Raw genomic sequence first — 11,411 nt, forward strand, 5'->3', positions numbered from 1 at the left:
TTAAAATCTGGTTCTGTGACAACAGATGTACCAAGTGGTGTGTAGTGGTTATAGCATCAACACACTAAAATCTCATGCTGTTAATGACTAGTACATACCACACATAATAACCATTGATTGATGTTTTTGATGTCATAGTCTTTATATTATATTCTGAAATTGTGTTGTGGTTTTGACACTGGTTTTGGTGAAATGGATGATGTGTAATAGATTATAATGTGAAATTGAATGTAAGCTTCAATTTAATTACAAAAACAGATCAAATGATCGTTTCGGGTTTCCCCTTTATCAACAAAACAGGATGGATGAAACACTACAGATGAATGAGATAATGTGGTAGTGGCGTAGTTAAGATGAATCAATGGATGTTGTGTCAATGTTTTGCTTTTTGTGTTTTATTATTTTTCTTTGACTGGATAGATAGTTAATTGGGGGGCGAAGTGGCCGAGTGGTTAAGGCATTGCACTGTGACCCTGACGGTCCATGGTTCGAGCCCCGCTTCAGGCACTTTCGTTTTTTTTCCTTGAGCAAGATCATTAACCCCCAATATGCTCACTTGGACAACATGGGGGATTCCTGTTGACATCAGACATCTTGTTTGATGAAAATTATCTATACTCCTTCGTGGAATGCCTAGGCGACGATATCTTATTATGATGTCGTGGCGAAAGGGCGTAAAAAAAAAGATAGTACTCGTAGATTGAAAAAAAAAATTACATTAATTTTTACAATAAATGGCATTAATTACTTCTTGCTCAGCAGTTCAAATTTCGTTTGGGTTCAGTGTTTGTAATACTGGATGAGACAGAAGACCTGGAATGAAAATGTAAGTTTTTCAAAAACACATTAATTAATCTCTCGTGGGCACAATGTAGGTATTAGCGAATGGTTGATATAATATAATAGTATTATTCACGAAAACGACCTTACACTAACACATAATAATGTTCTCCGTTATAATATTATTGTGTGGTCTTCTATATCCCTTGCATCGTGACCTGGTTTGACTCTTGCTCTTAGTGGCGAAAAGCTGAGTCTTTTGGAATAATATTTTAATTCTCGTTACTCACATTCTCTCAATGCGCTCGGGGTGTAAAATGAATACAGACTTGTAAATCTATCAACTAAATAATTTCACTAGCGCCTTACAGGCGTCATGCCTCCTACCACATGTTGACATTGTAAGTGATAAACTCAATGTAAACTGCAGAAATAAACGTCCATTTCAAGGCACAGCATAATATACAGTCGAAACTGGTAATAGGAGCGTCACCAAATCTAAATACCTGCTTAATTTTATTATCAGTCTAAGGTGGAATACTTTCTTTCAGATTTCTAGTGGTTAAATGTGTGAATTTGAATGTAAGCTTCAATTTAATAAACGAAAACAGATAATATGAACGTTTCGGGTTTCCCCGTTAACACCACCACTATCACATTTTCTCATTTGTCTGTAGTGTTTCATTCATCCTGTTTTGTTGATTGAGAGGAAACCCGAAACGTCCACATTATCTGTTTTCGTTTATTAAATCGAATCGAAGCTTACATTCAATTTCACATTGTTATTTATTTCTTCGAGCTTCGAGTAGCAACACTTACAGTCGTTAACTGGGGGAAAAAAAAATAAATATATATATATATATTATATATTTGAAACAATTAAACGTTCTCGTATATATTTTTTATACTATAAACCGCGATTGCCGCTGTTTCAAATCACCCGCATAACGACTACAGGTATTTTTTGATTGCCCAACATATTAACGATAAATAATCTAGCTTTAGCGCTTGTTATTTTAAAACCAGCATAGAGACACGTATTTAGCGTCGGTATTTCTTACCTAGAGGGTATAGCTCTTAATACAAGCTATACAATGATGGTACGTAGACTATTGAATTGGCGATAATGTTGATATTTTTTTAAAATAGAAGATGACAACCGCAAGAGCTTAAAAAAAAAATTTCGTAAATGAAACAGATATTTTTTACTGTAGCTTTCTAGACAAATCACAAAACTGTAAGTTTTTTTTAATGTCAAGATATAATCAACAATTATTTTATGAAAACCATGCAACTGAGATTTATAAACTTAACTTCACCACGGCTTCATCCTGATATGGAATAAATAAAGCACTGTGTAAGGAGTTTTAGATGCTTATATTACAAAGGTTTGTGTGTATAACGTGTGAGTTGTGTGGGCGTGTGTGTACACGCGTTTGTGTGTGCGTGTGTGTATGTGTTTGTGTGTCTGTGCTGTGAACAAAAGTAATACGACCAGATAATAAAAATAAGAGAAACAGTCCGACTTGCTTATCGAAAAAAAAATATCAAATCCTGGATAATTTTAAAACCAAAAAATTTAAAATAATGCCTTCGCAGGGGTTTGAACCCTGGATCTTCGGTTTACGAGACCGACGCCTTACCACTTGGCCACGAAGGCTTGTTATAAAATAACAGAAAATGACAATCTTATGAGCATGAGTTTGGATCATAGATATATTAAGTCATTGTCGACCAGTCAATTTGAGTCAATTGTGACTCAAAATTTAAAAGTTTTGCTTAAAATTTAATTTTAAGTATTAGATTGGCCCGGAGACAATGGTCACATTTCATGACACGCAGATCAATCAGATTTAACTGACCCAAGCCGTCCACCGGATGCTTTGTGGACAGAAGGCTCAGAAGAAACATATAGCGGGACTATTTCATTATTGATTATTCTATACGGTTTAGCAATATTATTATGGAGTCCAAGATGATAAATTACGCATTTTAGATGCTTATATTACAAAGGTTTGTGTGTATAACTTGTGAGTTGTGAGTGTGTATGTGTGTGTGTGTTTGTGTGTGTGTGTGTGTGTGTGTTTGTGTGCCTGTGCTGTGAACGGAAGTAATACGACCAGATAATAAGAAAAAGAGAAACAGTCCGACTTGCTTATCGAAAAAAAACAACAACCAAATCCTGGATAATTTTTTTAAAAATAATTTTTAATGCCTCCGCAGGGGTTTGAACCCTGAATCTTCGGTTTACGAGACCGACGCCTTACCACTTGGCCACGAAGGCTTGTTATATTTTATAGGCAAATGACAATCTTATGAGCATGAGTTTGAATCATAGTTATATTGAGTTCATGCCGGCCAGCCTCAACTTTCTGAACATTGTTCACAACTGTTTTGGCATATATAATCTATAGAACCTATGCGTTTGGCTAAAATACTCACAACATTAGCTAGCCAAATTAACATACCAAAACATAAAACTGAATGTTACCTTTAACTTTTATGGTCTGATTGGTATAGAAGGAACGAAATTGACTTCCCTCAGCTCTTTGTTGTTGTTTTTAGACAGCCATTTTAATGGTCAATTTTTACTTGTAAAGTGAGTGCTCTACCAACTGAGCTATCGGAACTCCCAGGTTTTGAAAAAGTCACTTTAGAGTTAATTTTGACTCATAATTTAAAAGTTTCGCTTAAAATTAGAATTAAAGTATCAGATTGACCCGGAAACAATAAAACCTTTTTTGAGACAAAGGTAACATTTCATGACACGCAGATCAATCATCAGATTTAACTGACCCAGGCCGTCCATTGGATGCTTTGTGGACAGAAGGCTCAGAAGAAACATATAGCGGGACTATTTAATTATTGAGTATTCTTTTCTGTTTAGCAATATGGAACTCAAGATGATAAATTACGTATTTTATAGATGCTTATATTACAAAGGTTTGTGTGTATAACTTGTGAGTTGTGTGGGCGTGTGTTTGTCATTTTATGTGTGTATGTTTGTGTGTGTATGTGTTTGCGTGTCTGTGCTGTAAACAGAAATAATACGACTAGATAATAAGAAAAAGAGAAACATCCGACTTGCTTAACGAAAAAAAAAATCCTGGATAATTTTAAAACCAAAAAATAAAGAAAAATGCCTCCGCAGGGGTTTGAACCCTGGATCTTCGGTTTACGAGACCGACGCCTTACCACTTGGCCACGAAGGCTTGTTATATTTTAACAGCAAATGACAATCTTATGGGTATGAAATTGGATCATAGATTATATATTAAGTTTATGTCGATCAGCCTCAACTTTCTGAACGTTGTTCACAACTGTTTTGGCATAGAATACTCACAACATTAGCAAGCCAAATTAAACATCTCGAACAAACACACAAAACTGTATGTTACCTTAAACTTTATAAGTCCGATTGGTATAGAAGGAACGAAATTGACATCACTCAGCTCTTTGTTGTTTTTAGACGGACCAACACACAAAACTATAGATAGTATGCGCTTGGCGAAGAAGCTCATAACATTGCCATCCGGAAGTATAACGGACCAACACACAAAGCTGTGTGTATCCATGAACGTTTATAGTCGGGTTAATACAGTTCAGTGAGCTTTACTCATAAACGCGGATGGCAAAAAACAATAACAAAGACCTGAGTGACGTCATCTTCGAACTATCTATATGTAACCATGAACGTTTATAGTCTGAATGATAGAATTTATTGAGAACTAATCATTAAAAGGGCTTTCTAAAAACAAAAATAAAGAGATGAATGACGTCAATTTCGTTCCATCTATAGACATCAACAGGGAGGAAAAGTGTGATGTCCAAAAAAAAACTGGTTCCTATTTCATTGAAAGTGTAAAACCACTCTTACGGAGGACTGAATACATGCCTTGTGTAATTCATTTTCTGATGTCAGAGTGATGGTATCTTATTTTCGAGTCAAAATATATTAATATGCTGGTCGTCAATAAAGATCATCCGTCCTCGCTCTTTTAGGTCCCGTAATCCCTAAGAATATCCATCTGTCTACCAAATTGGTTGTACCACTTTCATGTAACCTATTCGTTATTAGTACTCCGAAGGACTGGTTCCATACACACTCCCAAGGATTTAGGAACCAGAAGAGTCGAGGGTTTGGTGTCACAACTTTTCTTCCCTATAGATAGTATGCAGATGACGTCACTCAGGCCTTTGTTATTGTTTTTGCCATCCGCGTTTGTGAGTTGTTCTCACTAAACTGTATTAACCAGACTATAAAAGTTCATGGTTACACAGAGTTTGTGTGTTAGTCCGTTATACTTCCGGATGGCAATGTTGTGAACTCCTTGGCCAAGCGCATTCTATCTATTAAGAAAATAAGTTGCGACAGCTCCTACCAGGCGTCATGTCTCGTCGTACACATATTGATTGTTACTGTTGGCTTGGGACCCTAAAGATAGTTCGAAGATGACGTCACTCAGGTCTTTGTTATTGTTTTCTGCCATCCGCGTTTATGAGTAATGCTCACTGAACTGTATTAACGTTATTAACTATAAACGTTCATGGATACACACAGGTTTGTGTGTTGGACAATATACTTCCGGATTGCAATGTTATGAGCTTCTTAGCCAAGCGCAGACTATCTATAGATAGTTCGAAGATGACGTCACTCAGGCCTTTGTTACTGTTTTTGCCATCCGCGTTTGTGAGTTGTTCTCACTAAACTGTATCAACCAGACTATAAAAGTTCATGGATACACACAGTTTGTGTGTTGGTCCGTTATACTTCCGGATGGCAATGTTGTGAACTCCTTGGCCAAGCGCATTCTATCTATAGAAAGAATGAAGTTGACATCACTCGGGTCTTTGTTTTTGTTTTTGCCATCCGCGTTTATGAGTAATTCTCACTAAACTGTATTAACCAGACTATAGATAGTTCGAAGATGACGTCACTCAGGTCTTTGTTATTGTATTTTGCCATCCGCGTTTATGAGTAATGCTCACTGAACTGTATTAACCTGACTATAAACGTTCATGGATACACACAATTTTGTGTGTTGGTCTGCTATACTTCCGGATGGCAATGTAATGAGCTTCTTAGCCAAGCGCATACTATCGATAAACGTTTAAAGGTTACACATAGTTTTGTGTGTTGGTCCGTTATACTTCCGGATGGCAATGTTGTGAGCTTCTTAGCAAATCGCATACTATCTATATAGATAGAACGAAGATGACGTCACGCATGTCTTTTTAATTTATTTTTTTTGCGCTTGGCTTGGCTAAGGAGCTCATAACATTGCCATCCGGAAGTAAAACGGACTAACACACAAATCTATGTGTAACCTTAAATGAGTGAGAACTACTCATAAACGCGGATGGCAAAAAAAAACAATAAGAAAGACCCGAGTGACGTCACTTCATTCTATCTATAAACTCGACAATAAAAGTTCATGGTTACACTTCCGGTGGCAATGTTGTGAGCTTTTTAGCCAAGTGCATACTATCTATAAAGCGCTTTGAGTATATTCAACTGATAAAAGCTCGAATTTTTAAAGGGTTAAGTTATATTTTCATTAATGTTAAAACAGGTTGTAAACATGGAAAAAAAATAAAACGACTCCAATCTTAAAGATCAGTTCACGAGCTCTGCGATCCCTCATGACAACCACGAACTTCCGAAACAAGAAATAAAAAATTTGCCTCCGCAGGGGATCGAACCCTGGATCTTCGGTTTACGAGACCGACGCCTTACCACTTGGCCACGAAGGCAGACAAATGGTTGGCATCGCTCCCATAATATATATTTGTGCACTGAGGACACTAGCTGATGATACGTTGTGTATGACTTCAATAATTGTTTGATGTCAGCTTGTGTTTACATATTATAATATAGATAGTATGCGCTTGGCTCAGAAGCTCATAACATTGCCATCCGGAAGTATAACGGACCAACACACAAAACTGTGTGTATCCATGAACGTCTATAGTCGGGTTAATACAGTTCAGTGAGCATTACTCATAAACGCGGAGTCAAAAAACAATAACAAAGACCTGCGTGACGTCATCTGCATACTATCTATAGCCACAGTTTTATTCGTGTTATATCAAAATAAACACATTTTCATGATAAGCTCTTTTTAGAGATCCATTAAATAATACAACCTCTCTGTTGATTATTTATTCATGCATATCGCAAATCGTTCAGATTAATAAATATTATTGAAAAAAAGACTTGCAAATAGAAATAGGAAATATGTTATGAACTAATAAAAGTACTTTCAATCAATCTAAAACTTTAATATAATGCAATATCCAAATAATATGCTCATAGCGCTATACAAGGTGTCTCAAGCCAACTTGAGTATAACAAATAGAGCGAGACATCGAAATGGCTGACTTTTTAACAACTCTCGGAAAATGTATTGTAACCTTAAGCCTATTATGGCTGACTTTTTAACAACTCTCGGAAAATGTATTGTAACCTTAAGCCTATTATGGCTGACTTTTTAACAACTCTCGGAAAATGTATTGTAACATCAAGCCTATTATGGCTGACTTTTTAACAACTCTCGGAAAATGTATTGTAACCTCAAGCCTATTATGGCTGACTTTTTAACAACTCTCGGAAAATGTATTGTAACCTTAAGCCTATTATGGCTGACTTTTTAACAACTCTCGGAAAATGTATTGTAACCTTAAGCCTATTATGGCTGACTTTTTAACAACTCTCGGAAAATGTATTGTAACCTTAAGCCTATTATGGCTGACTTTTTAACAACTCTCGGAAAATGTATTGTAACCTTAAGCCTATTATGGCTGACTTTTTAACAACTCTCGGAAAATGTATTGTAACCTTAAGCCTATTATGGCTGACTTTTTAACAACTCTCGGAAAATGTATTGTAACCTTAAGCCTATTATGGCTGACTTTTTAACAACTCTCGGAAAATGTATTGTAACCTTAAGCCTATTATGGCTGACTTTTTAACAACTCTCGGAAAATGTATTGTAACCTTAAGCCTATTATGGCTGACTTTTTAACAACTCTCGGAAAATGTATTGTAACCTTAAGCCTATTATGGCTGACTTTTTAACAACTCTCGGAAAATGTATTGTAACCTTAAGCCTATTATGGCTGACTTTTTAACAACTCTCGGAAAATGTATTGTAACCTTAAGCCTATTATGGCTGACTTTTTAACAACTCTCGGAAAATGTATTGTAACCTTAAGCCTATTATGGCTGACTTTTTAACAACTCTCGGAAAATGTATTGTAACCTTAAGCCTATTATGGCTGACTTTTTAACAACTCTCGGAAAATGTATTGTAACCTTAAGCCTATTATGGCTGACTTTTTAACAACTCTCGGAAAATGTATTGTAACCTTAAGCCTATTATGGCTGACTTTTTAACAACTCTCGGAAAATGTATTGTAACCTTAAGCCTATTATGGCTGACTTTTTAACAACTCTCGGAAAATGTATTGTAACCTTAAGCCTATTATGGCTGACTTTTTAACAACTCTCGGAAAATGTATTGTAACCTTAAGCCTATTATGGCTGACTTTTTAACAACTCTCGGAAAATGTATTGTAACATTAAGCCTATTATGGCTGACTTTTTAACAACTCTCGGAAAATGTATTGTAACCTTAAGCCTATTATGGCTGACTTTTTAACAACTCTCGGAAAATGTATTGTAACCTTAAGCCTATTATGGCTGACTTTTTAACAACTCTCGGAAAATGTATTGTAACCTTAAGCCTATTATGGCTGACTTTTTAACAACTCTCGGAAAATGTATTGTAACCTTAAGCCTATTATGGCTGACTTTTTAACAACTCTCGGAAAATGTATTGTAACCTTAAGCCTATTATGGCTGACTTTTTAACAACTCTCGGAAAATGTATTGTAACCTTAAGCCTATTATGGCTGACTTTTTAACAACTCTCGGAAAATGTATTGTAACCTTAAGCCTATTATGGCTGACTTTTTAACAACTCTCGGAAAATGTATTGTAACCTTAAGCCTATTATGGCTGACTTTTTAACAACTCTCGGAAAATGTATTGTAACCTTAAGCCTATTATGGCTGACTTTTTAACAACTCTCGGAAAATGTATTGTAACCTTAAGCCTATTATGGCTGACTTTTTAACAACTCTCGGAAAATGTATTGTAACCTTAAGCCTATTATGGCTGACTTTTTAACAACTCTCGGAAAATGTATTGTAACCTTAAGCCTATTATGGCTGACTTTTTAACAACTCTCGGAAAATGTATTGTAACCTTAAGCCTATTATGGCTGACTTTTTAACAACTCTCGGAAAATGTATTGTAACCTCAAGCCTATTATGGCTGACTTTTTAACAACTCTCGGAAAATGTATTGTAACCTTAAGCCTATTATGGCTGACTTTTTAACAACTCTCGGAAAATGTATTGTAACCTCAAGCCTATTATGGCTGACTTTTTAACAACTCTCGGAAAATGTATTGTAACCTTAAGCCTATTATGGCTGACTTTTTAACAACTCTCGAAATGTTGTAACCTTAGCTATTATGTGACTTTTAACAACTCTCGAAAATGTATTGTAACCTTAGCCTATTATGGCTGACTTTTTAACAACTCTCGGAAAATATGTAACTAAGTATTGCTACTTTAACACTCTCAAAATGTATGTACCTAACTTATGGCTGACTTTTTAACAACTCTCGGAAAATGTATTGTAACCTTAAGCCTATTATGGCTGACTTTTTAACAACTCTCGGAAAATGTATTGTAACCTTAAGCCTATTATGGCTGACTTTTTAACAACTCTCGGAAAATGTATTGTAACCTTAAGCCTATTATGGCTGACTTTTTAACAACTCTCGGAAAATGTATTGTAACCTTAAGCCTATTATGGCTGACTTTTTAACAACTCTCGGAAAATGTATTGTAACCTTAAGCCTATTATGGCTGACTTTTTAACAACTCTCGGAAAATGTATTGTAACCTTAAGCCTATTATGGCTGACTTTTTAACAACTCTCGGAAAATGTATTGTAACCTTAAGCCTATTATGGCTGACTTTTTAACAACTCTCGGAAAATGTATTGTAACCTTAAGCCTATTATGGCTGACTTTTTAACAACTCTCGGAAAATGTATTGTAACCTTAAGCCTATTATGGCTGACTTTTTAACAACTCTCGGAAAATGTATTGTAACCTTAAGCCTATTATGGCTGACTTTTTAACACTCTCGGAAAATGTATTGTAACCTTAAGCCTATTATGGCTGACTTTTTAACAACTCTCGGAAAATGTATTGTAACCTTAAGCCTATTATGGCTGACTTTTTAACAACTCTCGGAAAATGTATTGTAACCTTAAGCCTATTATGGCTGACTTTTTAACAACTCTCGGAAAATGTATTGTAACCTTAAGCCTATTATGGCTGACTTTTTAACAACTCTCGGAAAATGTATTGTAACCTTAAGCCTATTATGGCTGACTTTTTAAACAACCTCTCGAAAATGTATTGTAACCTTAAGCCTATTATGGCTGACTTTTTAAACAACTCTCGGAAAATGTATTGTAACCTTAAGCCTATTATGGCTGACTTTTTAACAACTCTCGGAAAATGTATTGTAACCTTAAGCCTATTATGGCTGACTTTTTAACAACTCTCGGAAAATGTATTGTAACCTTAAGCCTATTATGGCTGACTTTTTAACAACTCTCGGAAAATGTATGTAACCTTAAGCCTATTATGGCTGACTTTTTAACAACTCTCGGAAAATGTATTGTAACCTTAAGCCTATTATGGCTGACTTTTTAACAACTCTCGGAAAATGTATTGTAACCTTAAGCCTATTATGGCTGACTTTTAACAACTCTCGGAAAATGTATTGTAACCTTAAGCCTATTATGGCTGACTTTTTAACAACTCTCGGAAAATGTATTGTAACCTTAAGCCTATTATGGCTGACTTTTTAACAACTCTCGGAAAATGTATTGTAACCTTAAAGCCTATTATGGCTGACTTTTTAACAACTCTCGGAAAATGTATTGTAACCTTAAGCCTATTATGGCTGACTTTTTAACAACTCTCGGAAAATGTATTGTAACCTTAAGCCTATTATGGCTGACTTTTTAACAACTCTCGGAAAATGTATTGTAACCTTAAGCCTATTATGGCTGACTTTTTAACAACTCTCGGAAAATGTATTGTAACCTTAAGCCTATTATGGCTGACTTTTTAACAACTCTCGGAAAATGTATTGTAACCTTAAGCCTATTATGGCTGACTTTTTAACAACTCTCGGAAAATGTATTGTAACCTTAAGCCTATTATGGCTGACTTTTTAACAACTCTCGGAAAATGTATTGTAACCTCAAGCCTATTATGGCTGACTTTTTAACAACTCTCGGAAAATGTAACCTTAAGCCTATTATGGCTGACTTTTTAACAACTCTCGGAAAATGTATTGTAACCTTAAGCCTATTATGGCTGACTTTTTAACAACTCTCGGAAAATGTATTGTAACCTCAAGCCTATTATGGCTGACTTTTTAACAACTCTCGGAAAATGTATTGTAACCTTAAGCCTATTATGGCTGACTTTTTAACAACTCTCGGAAAATGTATTGTAACCTTAAGCCTATTATGG

The 11,411-nt window shown here is 35.4% G+C and overlaps 4 non-coding genes across 4 annotated transcripts; all 4 read right to left on the bottom strand.

Moving 5' to 3' along the window:
• Positions 1 to 2,368: 2,368 nt before the first annotated feature.
• Trnat-cgu (transfer RNA threonine (anticodon CGU)) lies at positions 2,369 to 2,440 on the bottom strand. Its single transcript has one exon. It is a non-coding gene; the product is annotated as a tRNA-Thr (tRNA).
• A 552-nt stretch (positions 2,441 to 2,992) lies between these two features.
• Trnat-cgu (transfer RNA threonine (anticodon CGU)) lies at positions 2,993 to 3,064 on the bottom strand. The gene has a single exon. It is a non-coding gene; the product is annotated as a tRNA-Thr (tRNA).
• Positions 3,065 to 3,920: 856 nt separating this feature from the next.
• Positions 3,921 to 3,992, bottom strand: Trnat-cgu (transfer RNA threonine (anticodon CGU)). Its single transcript has one exon. It is a non-coding gene; the product is annotated as a tRNA-Thr (tRNA).
• A 2,470-nt stretch (positions 3,993 to 6,462) lies between these two features.
• Trnat-cgu (transfer RNA threonine (anticodon CGU)) lies at positions 6,463 to 6,534 on the bottom strand. Its single transcript has one exon. It is a non-coding gene; the product is annotated as a tRNA-Thr (tRNA).
• Between the last annotated feature and the right edge of the window lie 4,877 nt (positions 6,535 to 11,411).

Source organism: Berghia stephanieae, chromosome 9 (assembly GCF_034508935.2).
Source record: "Berghia stephanieae isolate SIO BIC M18660-M18661 chromosome 9, UCSD_Bste_1.3, whole genome shotgun sequence".
Taxonomy (NCBI): domain Eukaryota; kingdom Metazoa; phylum Mollusca; class Gastropoda; order Nudibranchia; family Aeolidiidae; genus Berghia; species Berghia stephanieae.